We start from the raw sequence: 16,573 nt of genomic DNA, 5'->3' as shown, positions 1-16,573 counted from the left end.
TAGGTGTAAGTGAAATAATTTCTCATGGTCATCGAAAGATCTGCAAAGAGCAAATAGTCTTTCAAGTCTCTTAATAATATTGCTGTATTATTATAGCAATAAAATTATGGTGTTTATTTTATTTTATTTTTCTAAATGTTCCCAGATGAGATCATTTCCATTTTAAAGCATTTTGCTCGCGAGGGGACATGGAGGGGCAGCCACTGATTTCTGGTGACCAGTGGGAGTGACCCAAGGGAGTGGCACGAAGCTCTGTTGGGAGGTTTAGGTTAGATACTAGGAAAAGGTTTTTCACCCAAAGCGTGGTTGGTCACTGGAAGAGGATTCCCAGGAAGTCATCACAGCACCAAGCCTGACAGAGATCAAGAAGGTTTGGACAATGCTCTCAGGCACATGGTGTGAGTCTTGGGGCTGCCCTGTGTAGGGTCAGGAGTAGGACTTCAATTATCCTTGTGGGTCTCTTCCAATTCAGGAGATTCTCCGGTTCTGCGATTTCCGTGTGGTTATGACAACTGTGAAACATCCACTCCACAATGACAGAAATGTCATGCATTCTGCAGGTGTACTCGCATGGCACAACCAACCCAGTGCAATTAGGAGAGGAGCACAGAAGCTTGGACACATAAGCATAAATCTAGGAAACCATAAAGCTGCGTTGATCTTACCCTGTACCTTAAAAACTTTCAATGCTGAAGAGGAGGAGCTCACTAGTTTCAGCTCAGTGCTATGGCTGAACAACTACTGATAGGGTAGTGAAGCTGGTGTTTAGGGATGTCTGCATCTCGATGTACTGAGCAATAGAGTAATAACACCTTCAGTAATCCTGGCAATCCACTATGCACTATTAATATTAATATTAATATTTCAGTGTGTACATTTTGTAATACCACATGTGTAGATTCCATGTTTCTGCTGGAATTTTGGGAACCATATTTGATTTCACCACCTCACTGCAAAATTGTCATTAAATGGTTATAGTATAAAATATAGCAGAGTAATCTGGCTGTTGCATTATATGCATATTCAAAAAGGCACAGTTTTACATTGAGTTGTCAGATATCTTTATTTTCATTTATGTTCCTTGCCTATCTTATGAACCAAGGTGAAGGGGGAAATGTGAAGGGGGAAAGTATGGAAGTATAGGGGGCATTTCAGAAACTCAGAGGACAAAAAATCAGAATCACACAAAATGACCTTTTAAAATTACATTACTCAGCTCAAATAGTAATGGATATTTATTTAGCATTCCTTTTTGTCATACAAATCCTCTTTGATTCTACTAAAATGATATACTTGGGTGCTTTTATCTCAGTTTTTGCTCTTCACACATATATGAACCACTTAAAAATTGTCTGATTCCTTCATGAAGGTATAATAGATATTTTTATTGGTTTTAATTTCTTCTGTTTGATATTGAAATAATTTGATTGAATTATATTTTAAATGACAAAAGATAGACAGGTCTACTGTACTAGCTGATCCACATCAGGAAACTGACTTTACGCCTTTTTTGTGCCTTTTCATCCAAATTCAAATCCAAAGTCCCCTCCTTGACATCAACAAAAATCCTGGGTATGTTTTTGTTAGTCAAAACTTAAGTAGATTTTGCTTTCTGTACTAGGGCCTAGGATTATATTTCCAGTATATTCCCAATCAGACGGTCATCGGAAGTAATTAAAAGTTTTTATGCAGAACTTCTTAATCAGATATTGGCCAAATAGAAAGTCTGTTGGGAATGAGATATTGGACCACATATTTATTTGCAGTTGTTACTTGAAGTAAATTGTTATATGAAAGTAAAATTTGCTAAAAGTCTATTAAAAATAAACTGAGCTAGCTGGCTGCAGAAAAATCCAATCAGTTTAAAATCAGAAAAGTTAGCTGTTTCATTAAATTGTCCTAGTCACTCTGGAAATCTTGTGCATCATTTCCAATAAAATGAAAATAAATGCACTATCAGAAATTGTGTCTGTGTTAATTAAAATATTAGAGAAAGATTGTGTAATTGTGATGAGACACTCTATCTGCCCAAAATCTAGACAAGTCCATTTTGTGGAAGACAACTGAGTGAAAAATGAAGAGGTTTGTAGTGTTCATGGATTATTGTACTGTGATTCCTTCAGAGATTTCAATAACTGATAAACAACGGAAAAATTGGCTTTGCTTGGAAGCACACAGACACAAACAACCAGCAATAAATGGGGATGCTGATGTAGATATCCACTTTAGTAACATCTTAACTATCTGTGGTTTGGATACAGTATAAATATATTTGTGCAGTACCTGTTATACTGTAGTTATGAATCTGCAAGTACATAACCTATAGCCCAAAGCACCTAAATTTGCATAGTGCTGTTCCATGCTACAAAAGAAGGGATGACAGGCAAATTTATTTTCTTAGGTGATTTCTACCCAGTACAAGTCTATCTTCACCATAATGCATTTCATGCCACCATCATGTTCATAATTACTGTTCTCTCTCCCAGAGAGACCTCTTTGCTTTTCCAGATACTTGAGGTGGTCTGTGCAGTCTTGTACATTATGCATCTCATTTCTTGCTTCAGCATGAGGTGTGTAACTGCTTTATGACATAGGGGTGCACCATGTACTTCTGTCCTAAAAGCACATTGTGCAGGAAGCAAGAGAGAGGCAGGAGGCATAAAGCTACTTAAATTGAAGTTAGTCTGAGCAGTGAACCAGGAATCAAGAATCCTCGTTCTTAGACAGGTACACGAATCCAAATAATGCAATTATCTGTATGTAGAGACTGAATGGCTGGATTTCTAGTGATGTCAGACAACTTCAGCTCTCTCTGAAGTAACGTTCCAAGGACAGTTTTCAAACTAACTTGCTAGAATTAACACAGAAATTTAATCTTACTTTACAATATCTTACAAAACTTCAAGATGACCTATGAAATCTTAGGGTTTTTTCCTTGTATGTATTGTGGCACAGTTTTCAATTATATCTTCTCACATCATTTTTTTTCCTTGGGACTCTTGGCTCAATAAAACTTTGGCAGCATGATAAAAGCTGAAAATAAATTATGACAGCAGAAAATATTTTGTGCATGATCTTTGCCATCTACAATAATAATTCTTAAAATTGTATTCATTTAGTCAGAAGATGAACTTATAGTGTAGGCAGTGTTGTCATTCAGAATTAGGAATGACAAAACAGAATCTGGTTTCTTTCCAGAGGCAAGGTCAAAACAAGCAGAAATATCTTACTACTTTAAACGGAAGTAAGTAAATCTTACTTCCATTTACTTTTAATGGAAGTAAATTTCTGTCTTATTTCCATTTAAGATGGAAATATCTTACATCCATATATGTGGATCTTGGTAAAGTTCACAGATCTGCTGTTCATTGTACAAGGACTAATTTTTCTAAAAGGCAGTTCTACCCATAAAGACACAATATATATTTTTGTAAGTTATGGAACTAACTCAGGCATACTGAATTGCCAAAAAAACTTTGAAATATGATCAGAAAAGTGATATGTCCTATCCCTAGAAAAGTGACAAGATACAGATAGATTTGCCACCATAATCAGTCGTCTTGTAAAAGAGATCTCCTCAGTCAATTCCATTGTGGGAAAGGATACAATTATAATTTTATTTGTATACTGAAAGGCAAAGAATTATAACTTCTGCAGTGATGTCTAAGCTGCTTTTAAATCCTAAGGTGAGAAGAGGCAAGCAGTATATTCCTGTGTCTGAAGAGCAGGCACAAAATTTGCTATAAAAGGCCTCTGGAACTGAAAATGGTCACTTAGAGAAAGAACTCAGAGGGAAGATTCAGTAATGTAATGATAAAGAATTGGTGAAAAATAGAGGCTTTTTTATTATTTCATAAAAACAGAATGTCTTCTCTGTCCTTTTCTCTCACTAGCAGCACAAGTGAGTTTTAACTCTGGAAAGGTGAGACAAGAAACCTGCCTCACCTTAACACAGCACTGGGAGGCTCTTGCTCTACCCCAGGCTCACTGTTACAATGCTGCCTTTCTTTCACCCAGAGAAGTAGGTAGCAGCCACCTTACTGTGCCAATCTGATTTTTTGCAGGGAAAGAAAACCAGAGCAGTGTCTCTGCAGTCTAAATGCGGGTCTCCCACTTGGAGAGCCACCTGCAGGTGGTGCAGCCCTCCAGAGGTCAGCTACTTGGTACATCTCTGCAATGACTAGATCAAAATCCCATTTCTGTGCCAGTTATAACTGAACTACAAGGCATTCTCTTCATATGCTCCATTGTGTCTGTGTATTTCATGTCCAGTACCAAAATAGACGTGTTCAAGGGCATCCACATTAAAGCAACTGACATTTCCTTTGTTTCATGTAACCAGTTAGTAGCCATTTTGCAAAATGACTACCATGAACTCAACAATCATGGTGCCATAGTTATTTCAGCTGAGGGTAAAACCTCTTGATTATAGAGACAAGTTGCCTTAGATGAGAAGTCTCTATTTTTTGACAAAGCAGTTCTGCTAAAAAATTTTGCAAGTGTAACCCAGAAGAAGAAATTCTGTCTTCACAGTTTGTTATAACAGTTGTGGGAGAATTAAAAAGAAGTTGGTGGAAGGTGTCAGGCAGAAGTGCCATGTGTGCCAGGAAAACCAAGAGGCTTGGAGTAGCTCCACTTTTTTTCTAGGAGATATTCAAATTAAAATGTGCTCTTTTAATCCATTTTGCCAGTCTAAGTAAGTTTACACATTAAGTAACAATGAATGTTTTGTCTATTTTCAGGGGCTTTGGGATTTCTTTTGGTTTTTGTTTTGGTTTGGTTTTTGTAGAAATCAGCTAGTGCTGGCTTCTTGGAGAAAAAGTAGGAGAAAGCAAGCTTCTGCAAACATATTATAATGAAAGCTGCTAATGACTGAGATACAAGAATCAGTTGAATCTAATGAGTTCAACCCAATAAACACATGAGAACTGTGCTTTTGACTCAGGAGATGTAGCAGGTAATGCTCCTTACAATAATACACAAGATGAACTGGCAGGTCAGTGCAGTAAATCTCCATATCTCAGAAGCTAGTCATGCGGGTTTATGGATTTGCCAAGCTGCTAAAGTGGAAGGATAGATAGGGCGAACAGAGGGGCCAGTGTATAAGATGAGATAGATAGTCTGGAACAACAGCTGAAGGTCAAAAAAACTCTAGAGGGAATGAGGCTGTCTAAAGGTGTCAGGTCCTTCCTCAAGCGCCCTGTTTTTCATGCTAATGACCTGTCTGTAGGTCAGGATTAAAGTGTTCATGAAGAGGTAAGTGTCAGAGAACTGGTCTGTGGCAAGCCAAACTCATATCTGCAGAAAAATCTGTACTGAAGTTTGTTCCAGATTATGTGTAAATGCGTGAATGATGGAGAGTCTAGACCCGAGATCGAGATCAAATATGTGCTAAGTGATAAACCTGGAGTTTCCTGGACACATAACTGAAAAATCTGGTGGAATTTCAACTGTAGTTTTAATGAGTGTGGACTTGGTGTGCATTTGTGGGAAACAACAATACCAAAAATAGAACACGTCCCAGATAGTTCTTGCAATGAGCTGTGTTAATAATCCTTCTGGTAAGTGGAATGAGTTCCATCTTAAAATATTTGAGGATTTTACCCCTCTATCCAAAATGAAAGTGCACTTCTTAGGCAGTTAAATACCTTCTGCTGTTTTACAACATAAACTCATTGACTAATACATACAAATCATCTGTTGTTTTCAGTGACATATAGATTGGTGGGTTTGCAAGTTTCACAATATCCTGTTACTGCATTTTGCAGCATTATTTTAGAATATTTTAATTTAGTGTCTTTTTTTGTAAAATAGGTTTAGAAGTATTGCAGCTGTATTTTATTGATCATTATCTGTTTTTTAGTGCCCCTGGAATAAGCCTTGTAGCTACCTCTATTATTCAGTTTTCTATTATTCTCATGAATATTTGCAATTTTTCTGGTTTGTTTTCCTGCTGTTTGTTACTCTTTCATGCATTTCATTTCTTGCATACCTGATTTTCCTCTTTTCAGGTATCAACATAGGTTCCCAATTTCTTGCCTTGATAGAACTCCTCTATAATCATGTCAGATCTAAAAATCTCACACAGTGTCTGTCTCCCTAGGGCGGTTCCTATTGTGAACACACTTCAGCTATAAACACCAAAATCTCCTTCATATTCCTGATACTTAGACCATCTGATCAATTCATTAGCACTTTCTCTGTTTGTTTAGTAACAAGAAAATGTCACTGAATCTCACCTAAATCTCTGCCTGAGAACAGTCAGCCTGTATCTAATCAATTAGGAACTTAAAACATTTCTTGTAAGAATGTTAGGGGGAAAAAACAGTAGAAAGGTAAAAAGGAAATGCCAGTTAGCCTCCTGCCCCACCTCCCTTAAAAAAAAAAAAGTCAGTGAAGCAGACAGAGACCAGTATTTATGGATATCATATGGCAAGTATGAAATAAAACATTTTGAAAAATGCATGCAGGAGGAATAACAGTAAGAGCAGGACTGAAGGTTAATATAGACATCACAAATAGGCAGATTTATGTGGGGAACCATAGGCCTTTCACCAGAGGAAGTCTAGGAAGGAAGTATTTCAATCAGGAGCAAAAACACCTATTTCTGAAAAGTACTCTTTGTAATAAATTTCAAGAATAATGCTTTTTCAAGGCTCCTATTTAATTAGAGCAAGGCTAACAATTCCCAGACAGAGACTCAGATAATCTGCAGTGATACCATTTGATTAACCCTTCAAGGAAGTGCTGAGAGAAGTAAAAATCAGGATTTTCATGCCTGACTGACAATGCTAACTGGAAGCCACTTGCCATTCTCAAAGTACTCTGTGCAGGAGATATCCATACCATCATTCCCTATGCAAGTGATGAGAAAGTTTGAGAGATTATCACTGCAGAAATCCAATTTATGGATTTCTCCCGCTCCCTTGATGTATCTTCTCTGTGATCTTTATATTTAATGATGCTGATGAAAATGAATCAGTCTTCTACTGGGTTTGAATTTGTACCATGAAGAATACAAGTTTATTCTCTCTCCTTTGCATGAGTCTCCCAAATATAATGTAACATTCCCCTCTTCCTTAGACAGCAGTATCTCCAGAAGTCAAATGACAATGATTTTTTACTAATTACACTTACAAGTTTGGCACCCTAATATAACCATTATGAATGTTATTCTATTGGCTCTTAACTCTTCCAAAAGCAACAAGTATCAGTTCCTGTAATGTGCAACATGAACTGTTAATTAGGCTCAGCTGTTCAGCTTTAGTTTCCCATTTTGAAGCTACTAGAAATATGCTAATTGTAACACAGAAGGTAAATAATAATCTGAAACTCCATTTCACAGCAATTACAAGGAAGCCAAGGTAAATGTGCGAGTTACAAATGGATTTAAAAAGCATTTTGACTGAAAGACAAGGAAATCTATAAGTTTCTGCATTCTTCCAGCTCCACACATACAGGACAGGATAAGAAAATGTCAGCCTTGGTACAAGAAGATGGAAGTATCTTGCTCCTGATACTCGCTATTCTCAGGCACCATGGAAGCATAGGTGTCATAAGACCTGACAGGGGACCTACTGGAAAAAAGCAATTATACTCATCAGGTTTGACCAACCTGACAGTTCTGGAAATGCATTAGGAAAATAGCAAGATGACTCAATATTTCCATCTATTGGAATACTGATAGCTGCTGTGGCAAAGTGCTGCATTAAGACTATTACGTTGATGTGGAGCAGCACTGTTTGCCAGTGGCAATACAGTAAGCAGACCATTCAGAAATAGCTCTGCCCTTCTCAAGATTGGACATTAAAGTTGGGGTTTTTTTATGAGTTGTAAACTGAAATTTTCTGGGTTTTGGTTTTGGGATTGCTTTATTTTTTCACTTTGCCATCAAACCTCTGCTCAAACTCATAGTTATTTTTCCCCAAGAGATTGTTTTAAGGGAAACAGACACAGCAGGGGTGCTTTGGGTGACCACAACAATTTGACTATCTTTTGTTACAAACCAGCCTTGAATGTGAGCCTACGTTCTTACAATATAAGCTGATATCACTACAGATAAGAAGGTTTGTATCGCATCATAACAGAACAGCATGTCCTGCAGGAAAAAAAAAAAAAGGCAAAGGTGTAACATGTAGACTCTCCCTCAGGTCCTTTAAAAAAAAAAAAAAAGGATGGTAGAGCAGTAGAAATATTAAAAACAAACAGACATACACACAAACTAATAAATATTTCATAAGTATTACATAAATTAAATACCAGCTTTTGTTGAAGGACTAATTTTTGGCTAGCTTGGACACTTTATGCTACCTTATGACGGTTTATGATACATTACTATTTCTCGTAGCTACCAAAGTTTCATAATTCCCACTATGTTTTATGATGCCTTTGGTGAACATTAATATCATTCGCCAGAGAGTCCAAGCATGACAAGAAAAAAATCTCAGAGCTGGAACATCTTTCAGTATATAGTGAGACTGAGGCATAGCAGGACCAGCTATATTCCCTCTTTACTCCTTTTTATGAGGTCGGTGTTAACACATTTGCCCTAATTATCTATATTGACATGTCCTTTTGAATTTCTCTGAAACAGATTTTTGCTTTTCCTTGGAATGTGGATCTTTCAGGGTTGTCTCCTTTCAGCCCATATCCCTAATATACCTCCTGCCTTGCAATATCCAGAAAAGCAAAGCTTCCCATGTGTACTTATTGTTTTTTCTCTGCCAACAGATACAAAGTGAAAGGTAATTTCTTTCTGCTTCTTGAAAAGGTTTCTTGATAAATAAAGAGCTGTAGTTCAGATAACTGCAGTATAGAGCAATACACAAACTACTCACAGGCACATTATGAAAGACTGTTGACAGGACTGAACTGAAAACAGATACTCTGACATCATCCTTGATGTCTTGACACATTTTCTCATGTGTAGTCATTTAAAATCCAACCAGAGGCCTTTCCATGTCTGCTCAGTTTCACCCAGTGCTCTGCACATTGGTACCTTCATTTAGGATTCCTGACATAATTTATCCCCCATTCCCATCACTTTTCTGAAGATCAGCTCCTTAACATCTCTATAGCAGAAACTGGGAATGTGGAAGTGGAAATATATTAAACTATCTCTTGCTTTCCCTTTCTTTTGCGATAGTATTGGTAGTAATATGCAAGTGCAGGGGGCTTTCCTCAGAGAATGTTGCCCTCAGTCTAATCCTTTCATTAGAAAATATGTTTGAAGATCAGATCCTGTTTGTTAAATCTGTTTTTTCACTAGTAGAATTATAAAATTATAAAAAATCTGTTTTAAGAAAAAATATTGAAAATATTCTTGAAATTCATATCAATGAAATTCTGAGAGGAAATAGCATGAAAGAGGTGAGACAGGAATTGCACAAATGTAACACAGTAAGGAGAATGGAAGAGGAGAATATAATAAAAAGGGGCAGCATTTTTCCCCTCTCCCCTGCAAATGGTAGAGCAACTAAAAGGAAGCAACAGAGCCTGAAAATCACAGAGAAGCATATGAGAAGTGGAAACAGACAGAGGAAATTAATAATTTCCTGTACAACCAGAACAATGTTTTCAAGATAAACAATAGGCTTACAAATGAATACAAAAAAGAGAGAAAAAATTTCTAGAGACTATTCTTTCTTCTTGAAATGCTAAACAGCCCAAATTCTCTGTATATTCTGAAAGCAACCATTTTGCGAAAAAGCTTTGTGATTAGGCTAAATTTAGCAAATATATTTCCTTGTTTTTTTTTAATACAATCAAGCGTGTCTTAAACGTATAACAATATTTAGCCAAGAAGATATATCATAGTAACAGCTTTTCATGTGGATACTAGGAATAGACAGCTAGAATGCTCTTTGCATAAAATTTTGTGTGCTTCTTTATGATAGTTATGTTATTTGTATTAAATAGCAAGTTAAGGATACATTAAATTAAATTATCTGGGGCATCATTAACACATGAATAAAACATGCTTTTGGTAATGTAGAGTATAGTAATACTTTTGGTGCATTTCTCTAACATTTAATGTAGAGAAAAATACACTCCAAGGAGCAGAACACAGCATGGGCAGCCTACAATGCTATCACTCTTCTCACATTGGTGGCACTGATTTACATCAAGTGAGGGTTTGAGATGAAACACTCACTTTTCCCATTAACAGTCACCAAGTAAAGTAGATGTAGATATGACTTAGGGACAGTGAGTGATGTGGTGTAAGACAACTGTCTGTGGCCTTTGATCTCCTGCAGTTTGTGAGCAACTCCACAACAGTTCCCACTCCAGGGCCAAGTCACATGAATAGCAATGCAATTTTGGCATCTAAAGGTTGCCAAGCAGTACAAATTCTCAGCTGCACTCAGTCAGTATGAGCTAAACTCATTATTTTTCCTTCTTTCTAGGACTACCAGAGATAAGACTGCAACTACTGCATAAGAGAATAAGAAGTGTAGGGTTGCTTTTTCTATGCATTGTACTTCAATAGTTCTGAACGTTAACTTACTTTGATGATCACTAAAGATTTTAAAAACAGTTACAAATTAATTTCCTGGCCAGAGCAAAATGACAGATAATTCATATAGATTGTAGAACGTCCTACTAGTCATGCTTGACAAGCAAGACATGATGAGTTTCTTTTGCTTCATTTAGCCTACTATTTTGACATGAAAATGAGGGAAGGATGTGATGCGATTGCAATATACATGCGAGAAAAGAAGGGAAGGCAATGAAATTTTTCTACTTAGTTACAAATCATAGGCTGACATAATACTGAATTTTTGTCTATTGTGGATTAACTTTTTTAAAACAAATTGAAAATAATTTCAGTTTAAAAAGAATAAAAAGGAATAAAAAACACATAAATAAATATATAGACAATTTTCTCTCTGCTTAAGAGATATTATCTATCCCTTATACTGATTACACTGTAATTACACTGAGCCTTCATCTTCAAAGGTTGTGTTGGCCCTAAACTCATCCTGTCTAGGGTACTTCACTCTTAACGTGTATGAAGGGTCATACAATCAGTCCGAAACAATATTGTGGATTTTGAGCTAGACCACAGGTCAGTCCCAGCAGCTGTCTGAGTTTACTTCAATAACAAGCCTTAGTGTTTTTCTGTAGAATACCTTAGTCACTAAAGGTTTTTACTGATGCAATAGCAAAAATTTTCTAGGTTTTTGCGTTATTTATTTAACATTCAGCTCGGAGGGTGTTTGGATAACTTCAGTGGTGGAAGCCTTTGGAAGTCAATGAGATAATTCAGGGGTTCATTAAGCTAATAATTCTCTTTAATATAATTATATAATGGAAAGATGACACAAATACTTTGCACAAACAGAGCAATGGGTAGGGATTACAATTATTTGGCTTACTAATTAAACCTCCCATTTGGCCTCTTTGTGACAAGTTTAATTTCATAAACTCATCATGCATGTCATTCCCTGAGTCATGGAGTAGTTAAACTGGTAGATTATACATAAATTTCATGTCCTATTGGAGAACTTTACTGGGACTTTCCTGTGTGTTTGTGGGTTTGGTTTTGTTTGCTGAAAATGTTCTGAAACAATGGTAATCAATCAAACTAAAAACCAGTAGAACTCTGGGTGTTTGATTCAAAGGTCATTAAAATCAGTAGAAATTTTTCATGGATCTCATGGTTTAAGACATTACAATAGTAATGTCAGTAAAAAACAGTAAAAAACTCCAGACAACTGACAGTATGAAGGTTAAATGAATTTGGATACCAAAGTACCAAATATGTTCAGTTGTCTGAAGTCCTCAGCTCCTCTGTTCAATGGGAGAGTTAGTGCCATACAGGAGAGAAGTCAAAGGGAAGTTATTGTTGCGAACCCCACCATGCCATCAGCTGCTCAAAGAGACTAGAGCTAGTCTTTGGTCCAAATATGTTCAGGTTTAGGGACGTAAAACCCACTAAGAGAAACATAAGTGTTACAAATCTTCTGATCTCTGACAGGGTCAATCAACTGTCCAGATGGCTGGGCCCAGAGAGTGGTGGTGGATAGAGTTACATCCAGCTGACAGGTGGTCAGTAGGCTTATTACTGTGGTGAGTCCTGTTTAATATCCTTATCACCAATTTGGATGTGGAGATCAAGTGCAGCCTCAGTCAGTTTGCAGGCAGCACCAAGTTGGGCAGGAGTGTTGATCTGCTGGAGGGCAGAAAGGCTCTGCAGAGGAATCTGGACAGACTGGAACAATATGCCAAGGCCAATGGTATGAAGTTCAATAAGGCAGAGATCTGGTCCCTGCCCAGGGGTCACAACAGCCCTATGCAGCGCTACAGGCTGGGGGCAAAGTGGAAAAGGACCTGGGTATGCTGGTTGACAGCAGCTGAACACAAGCCAGCAGTGTGCCCAGGTAGCAAAGGAGGCCTGGGCACAGGCACCCTGACCTTTATCAAAAATGGTGTGGCCAGCAGGACAAAGGAAGTGATTGTCCCTCTGTACTCAATGCTGGTGAGGCCACATCCTGAGTATTGTGTTCAGTTCTGGGACCTTCACTACAAGAAAGACATCGAGGTGCTGGAGTGTGTCCGGAAAAGGGAACAGAGCTTGTGAAGGGTCTGGAAAGTAAGTCCAGTGAGAAGCATCTGAGGGAGCTGGGGTTGTTTAGTCTGGAGAAAAGGAGGCTCAGGGGAGACCTTATCACTCTCTACAACTACTTCAAAGGAAGCTGTAGCAAGGTGGGGATCAGCCTCTTCTCCTAGGCAACTAGCAACAGGAAAAGATGACATAGACTCAAGTTGTGCCAGAAGAGGTTCAAGTTGGACATAAGGAAGAATTCTTTCACTGAAAGGATGGTTCAGCATTGGAACAGGCTGCCCAAGGAGGTTGTGAGTCACCATCCCTAGAAACGTACGAGAAACAAATGGACATGGCATTTAGTGCTGTGGTCCATTTGCCATGGTGGTGTTTGGTCAAAGGTTGGACTCAATCTTCTCAGAGGTCTTTTCCAACATTAATGTTTCTATGATTGTGTGAGAAATACAGAAAGTTTTGATAACTTGATTTTAATTGTAAAAAAGTTTAATAGAAATCTATTTATTGTTCTGAATTATATTCCTGCCTAATATTCCTTGAGTATGAAAAAAATTGAAACTCTTTTTTCAATTTGCATAGTTTTAATAAGATGAAGACTCTTCAAGAAAAAATAGATTTCACATTGTTTATCCTTCAAAAAGTAAATATACATCACTCTGATAGAAGCCTGATAAACAAAGGATGCCATAAAAGGGGCTCATGCTTACGGTCTATATTATACAGTTGTTATTAACAGCTGCCAAGGGTGAATGATTCTTTGCACACACCAAATACAAAATTATTTTGATTTTGTTTTTATTTTCAGTCATAGTGTCTCTATACTTTTTGGTTAGGCACTACTGAAATGAGTGCAATGAATCCACCAAAAAAAGCAAGTCTCTGGAGTGAAAGTCCACATATGACATACAAACATCCATGTGGTTATACACACATATGCACTTGCACCTATAAAATCCCTGTTTCTGGGGATTTTTTAATGTTGGGAGAGACCTTTATATTTTCATAACATGTATGCACATTCTCTTTGCCAAATGAGGAATATTTTTGGCATAGTTTTAGATAATAATTTTTATTAACATTATCACTGGTATTTAGTAACTTGGCACACAAGCAAGGACTAAATCACTGTGCAGTGAACTTTGAAACTGCCAAGACCAAAGTGAGAGACATCAGGCAGACTATTGACATCAAAATGTTTCAAAATTAAGAACACTTATAGTAATCTGTTTCCAAGAGGCTAAAACTCTAGTAGCTGAATCCAGAATAACGAGTTTCCACTGAAACTTAATGCTTTGGCTTCAGAGAGCTTTGGTTTATTAAAATGCACATAAAGTAAGGGGGAAAAAAGGAACTTTTAAAAATATTGCAATAGTTCCAAATCTTTGTTGTATGTTCAGATAAATGCATATATGCTTTGCTCATGAGTCTCTGTGCCAAATTTCTACCAGTAGCAGCTTGTTGCTATTAAAAGAACACAACACATGAGAAGATGGTGAACCAGGTGACAGACTGAATCATGTACATCTGTTTTCTCTGGAGACTGGATTGCCTGTATCGACTGGGGACAAATGAAGCTGAATATAGTTATCCAATGTTAGTGTCTGCCAAAACCCAACACAATTTGGCTAATTCTTTCCTCCTGATATAATTATCTGTTTAGCTGAAGAGTTACCATATTCATTATAATTCTGAACATCTCCTCAATCTATATTAATTATATGGATAATATTATTTAAAACACAGAGCTCACAGAGTCACATCACCAGTCAAGGAAGCACATTAGCCTCAGGCTAATTGCTCAAGTAAATTGTTGGGCTTCTGTATGTATTATTTAGATCATAATTCTGTTCACAGCATAAATAATCACTAACTTGGCCTAAGTCATCCTTTCAGAAGAAGTTCCTATGCATACTTAAAAGGGGGAATTTTCTCCCTTGTGGATAAAGAAAAAGATTTTATTTATCTTTAGGTACCTGTAATTTGAACAGTCATTCCACCAGCAGTGTCTGTGCTTTTTCATCATGAAATGGAGGCATTATAAGAATGAAAGTGGAAACCACTAGGTACACAGATTTAATGGGATCTTGCTTCGTAAGCCATTTGTAAATCTAAGCAGCAAATGTATTCTACTGCTTAAGGCGGGATAAATGGCAAGTGATAAGGCAGTTGGAATGCAAAAAGCACAAAGCCAATTATATCACTTATAATTGATAAGACAATAAGCACAGAAAAATGTGAATACTTGTAGCTGATTTTGTTGACTATCTACCAAAGCCACTAGTTTATGAATTTTAGCCTTGCAGGGACAATTAATCTGGATGTCTTTTGCAAAAGAGACTGATGGAGCATTTTCCCTCGCACAAGAAAAAAACAGCTGATATATCCGGATACTCAGCAAATCATAAAACACATAGATATAAGTGGCCGTCATTCTTTGTACAGTAATTAAAAAAAAAAAAAAAAAAAGAAAAAGAAAAAAGAGAACTGGTTTGGCAATGATTCCTGCCATTCAGATGCAGCAATCAGAACCTCTGCTAAGTAAAAATTTTGTGTTGTTTGAGATATCACGACTAAGTCAAGTTGGCTTACGAAATGGGGCAGGGAGAGTGAGAAAGAGAAATGCATTATGTCTGCTTTAAAATCAATCAGGCTGTATGGGGGGAAGTGTGGGACTCTGGAATAGGAACACTAACACTAGCGGATTGACTGAAATCAGACCAAATCAGATTTAATTCAGGGTACATTTTCAGTGCAAAGATGTGTTAGGAACAAGACATATAGCATTTCCAATTTTGTAAACTCTTCCTTCCTAATCACCAGTCAAAAATTAAAATGGTTTCTGTCTTTTTAGACCACTCAGTATCATCCTAAGCACACATCCCCAAACATGGCAGGTAATCTGCACCAATGATATTCTCTGCTTGGAAGAACTATGCTTTCCTATGGGGTAGGCAGAGCCTAGTGCTGTCTCTGCTTGCACTTCCCATCCACTGGGTTAATTGATCCTTCAGCACAGAAGGCACATTCTGATCTGTTCTTGAAAACACATTCAGGTTCCTTTGAAGTTTGTAGCAGTGTTTCTGCTGACTTCAAACAGCTTGGGAATAGCTCTGTTATGGGTAAACCAGGAAGAAAAATAAGGTGAGCAAGGAAAAGTAGCTTGCAAAAAAATACTGTTGGTACTGATCTAAAAAGAAAGCATGTATTACATAGCATGTGATAACAAGGCATTCTCATGTAAAAGCTGGGTCACAATCCATTTTACATGCACAGGCATTTAGGAGGGAAATTTCAGCATAATTATCAAGATTGCAAACGGTATATTGCTGAAGCTAATGCTTCAATATGTAGTACACTGCTGAGGCAGAATTTCCCAGAAGAGTTTCATGCCAAGAGACCTCTCAGACTATAGCTACCGTTAACTCAATCCACCAAAGCTGACCCTGGAAGCTGTGTTCACCCAAGACAGCCTCTGAACTACCATGCCTTGCCTCAAGAAAGCACCTTTTGCTGTGGGTCTGACCTCCCACACCTGTCAGGCGCTTCTGTCACACTATGTGAGCTTGTGTCCAATGATAAATTAGGGACTCTCTGCTTTGCTCTCCATTTGTACTGCAAGCATGCCCTCAGGCATCCTGAGCATTAATATTCCATAGTATCTGCTGCTTCTGAATATGTTAAATTAATAAGGAGGTTTCATCACAACCACACAAACATTCCAGGTATTCTTGGCTACTCCCAGTCCCCTGAGATTTGCTCATTGCAAAATGACTGCCTTTGTCTTTGTACAAAATGTTCAGTAATTGAAGGAATTAGATAACCTTCTGCATGAAGAAGTATTTGCTTGATTAGGACTGTTTTCTAGTCTTGGGCTGTTATTTTGAAAATCAGAAGCTTAGAATACTGCAATTTTACTTTGGTTTGGTTTGTTGTTTTTTGGTTTTTTTTAAAGACTTACGAAGGCTGATCTAAAAGCATGAGAGCATAAAGGCTAACTCTGCATTGCAA

The sequence above is a fragment of the Pseudopipra pipra genome, chromosome 3, assembly GCF_036250125.1.
Source record: "Pseudopipra pipra isolate bDixPip1 chromosome 3, bDixPip1.hap1, whole genome shotgun sequence".
Classification (NCBI taxonomy): domain Eukaryota; kingdom Metazoa; phylum Chordata; class Aves; order Passeriformes; family Pipridae; genus Pseudopipra; species Pseudopipra pipra.
Note: the sequence above shows the minus strand (reverse complement) of the source record.